This window comes from Aegilops tauschii, chromosome 5 (assembly GCF_002575655.3).
Source record: "Aegilops tauschii subsp. strangulata cultivar AL8/78 chromosome 5, Aet v6.0, whole genome shotgun sequence".
In the NCBI taxonomy this organism is placed as follows: domain Eukaryota; kingdom Viridiplantae; phylum Streptophyta; class Magnoliopsida; order Poales; family Poaceae; genus Aegilops; species Aegilops tauschii.
The window spans coordinates 305,068,537-305,071,892 of record NC_053039.3 but is presented as its reverse complement, the minus strand read 5'-3'; positions in this window follow the sequence as shown (position 1 = coordinate 305,071,892).

Here is a 3,356-nt window from a genome sequence, read left to right as displayed (position 1 = left end):
AATAAAAGAAAAAAGAAAAATAAAAATAAAGAAAAAAACAAAGCCGGTTCAGGAGCTCTCTCCCATTGCACCCCTTAGATGTGTCGGCCCAGGACGTAACGCCTTCAGCGCTAGTTAACAAAATGCATCTTAATTGACGCCAGAAGGCGCCTAATAGGATTTGGTGTTAACCGACACAAGAGGAGCCGGATTCAGCCTCATGTTGTGTCCCGAGTTCAACACGCAAAATAAAGGCGCGGAAAACAGCCAATCGCCATGGGGCGGCCTATCTAGCATTTTCAATTCGTTATGTTTTATACCTCGTTTGAAGAAAATAGTGTGATAAGTTGTTTTTTAAAGACAAAATTTGTGCTTAAGAAAAGCGAAAATATTTTCTATATTTCCAAATAATATTCACAGCTTTTTTTATAAATAATTTTTATCGGTTTATGAATATCATGGGAAAGGAAAATGTGTTATAGTACGTAAACAAATGCTTGTGTATAATAAATAAAAAATTCATCATGTATTTTAAAAAATCAGTATAACAAATACTCCCTTCGTCCCATAATATAAGACGTTATTACATCTAATATGCGAGTATATTGGATGTAATAACATCTTATATTATAGGACAGAGGGAGTACATATTCATGCATCATTATTAAATGTTTGTGTATATGAAATAAAATGAGCCGTATGTATTTAAAAATTTCCATTTTATACAAAAAAGTCATGTATTAAGATACTGATTCAAATGAATGGACGGTAGGAAAAAATGTAGAATTTTTTCCTTTCGTTTGATCTTTGTATGGAAAACAATTGAGTTTTACAATCCACCCCAATATTTTGTACATTCCTATGCACAAATACAAGGGCAAAGGCCCTAGCTATAGTATTACAATACTGCATTTTCATTTTTTAATTCTAATTTGACTATTTTTTAGGATTCTATTTTTTTCAATTCCTGCGAAAGCGCTCAATTATGTAAAATTCCTATATTTTCACAATCTGATGTTTTGGGCATGTAATCCTATCATATTCCTACATTGTTCCTATTCATGTGTTTTGGGGTGTTCGAATCTCAATGTAATTTTTATTGTGTTGGAGATGCTTTGTACTTCCGTTGAACTATCATAATAGATCTATATCATTTTCGCAAAAAGAATCAAAGAGGCCCTAAAGGATGTTCATACTTGAAATAGAAAAGTTCAATGCGTATCTGGAAAAGTTCACGTACGCAAAAAATATATCCACATATAAATAAATTCCCAATGACTAGTTCATGGAATTCTTATTTTTCTTACGAGAAATATTGTTTCCTAAAATTAATATTGTGGATTTTCTTATTGTAAGAGTACAATTCTAATTGTTGATTTGCTTATATTTTACAATGATAATATACGAGTTCTAACACATTTCTAGTATTTAGTACAAATCAATAAAATAACTATGAAACATGCAACGCGGCAGCAAATTTGACAGAGGTCACATAGAAGACATAGTAAATAACACACTTACTCTAGCTAGTGTACTTAGGGCACTCCCAATGCATTATAACTTTTTTTAGGGGAAGGCCTTCATCTAGCTTTATTAAAATCAGATAACACTTACATCATCCGCTAAAAGACTAGAGATAAAACTAGGGGGTAAGTCCAACCACAAAGGCAGAGGATCAACACCCCTTGTTGAGATAGCACATTGGCAACCATATTAGACTCTCTAGTACATTGTTCAAGAACCTTCCTGAACTCTTCCTTTAACCTTTGACATTCTTGAGGATAGGAGCAACCACCATAGAATGTCTGGTGTTCAGATTTAAAGATTCCACGACAACAAAAATACCCATCTACATGAGGAGGGAATTACTCTCAACACTCTAGGCAAGCTTCAACCCTTCAACTAGAATTGTTGCTTCTGCCGAGACAATATCCACAACGTGCTTGAGTTTTGCAGTAGAAGCACCGATGAACATACCTGTATGCTCCCGTACGACGACTCCACATGAACCCGTATGATCATTGTGAGAGAAAGAAGCATCCACATTTAATACTAATTGTTCAAATAAGGGCTTCTTCTAGGAATTTAATCTTGGGGCACACAGTTGTTGAGAAACGTTGCATGGAAAATAAAATTTTTCTACACACACGCAAGATCTATCCATGGAGATGTATAGCTACGAGAGGGAGGGAGCGTCTACATACCCTTGTAGATCGCTAAACGGAAGCGTTTATCAACACGGTTGATGTAGTCATACACCTTCACGATCCATTCCGATCAAGCACCGAACGTACGACACCTCCGTGTTTAGCACACGTTCAGCTCGATGACGTCCTCGCCTTCTTGATCCAGCAAGAGGAGTGAAGTAGTAGATGAGTTCCGGCAGCACCACGGCGTGGTGACGGTGATGGTGAAACTATTTTCGCAGGGCTTCACCAAGCACAATGGATTTAGAGCGGAGGATGAACTAGATGGAGGAGATTAGAACTGTTGGAAATCGTAGCATAATTTTAAAATTTTCCCACGCTCACCAAGATGCATCTATGGAGTGTACTAGCAACGAGGGGAAGGGAGTGCATCTACATACCCTTGTGGATCGCGAGCGGAAGCGTTCCAATGAACGTGGATGACGGAGTCGTACTCGCCGTGATCCAAATCACCGATGACCGAGTGCCGAACGGACGGCACCTCCGCGTTCAACACACGTACGGTGCAGCGACGTCTCCTCCTTCTTGATCCAGCAAGGGGGGAGGAGAGGTTGATGGAGATCCAACAGCACGACGGCCTGGTGGTGGATGTAGCGGGTCTCCGGCAGGGCTTCGCCGAGCTGCGAGAGAGAGAGGTGTTGCAGGGGAGGAGGGAGGCGCCCAAGGCTGTAGGTTGCTGCCCTCCCCCCTTTATATAGGCCCCTGGGGGGGTCCGCCAGCCCTGGGAAATGGGATCTCCAGGGGGGGCGGCGGCCAAGGGGGGAAGGGGTTGCCTTGCCCCCCAAGGCAAGGGGGAAGCTCCCCCCAGGGTTCCCAACCCTAGGCGCATGGGGGGAGGCCCAAGGGGGGCGCCCCAGCCCACTAAGGGCTGGTTCCCTTCCACTTTCAGCCCACGGGGCCCTCCGGGATAGGTGGCCCCACCCGGTGGACCCCCAGAACCCTTCCGGTGGTCCCGGTACAATACCGGTAACCCCCGAAACTTTCCCGGTGGCCGAAACTTGACTTCCTATATATAATTCTTCACCTCCGGACCATTCCGGAACCTCTCGTGACGTCCGGGATCTCATCCGGGACTCCGAACAACTTTCGGGTTTCCGCATACATATATCTCTACAACCCTAGCGTCACCGGACCTTAAGTGTGTAGACCCTACAGGTTCGGGAGACATGC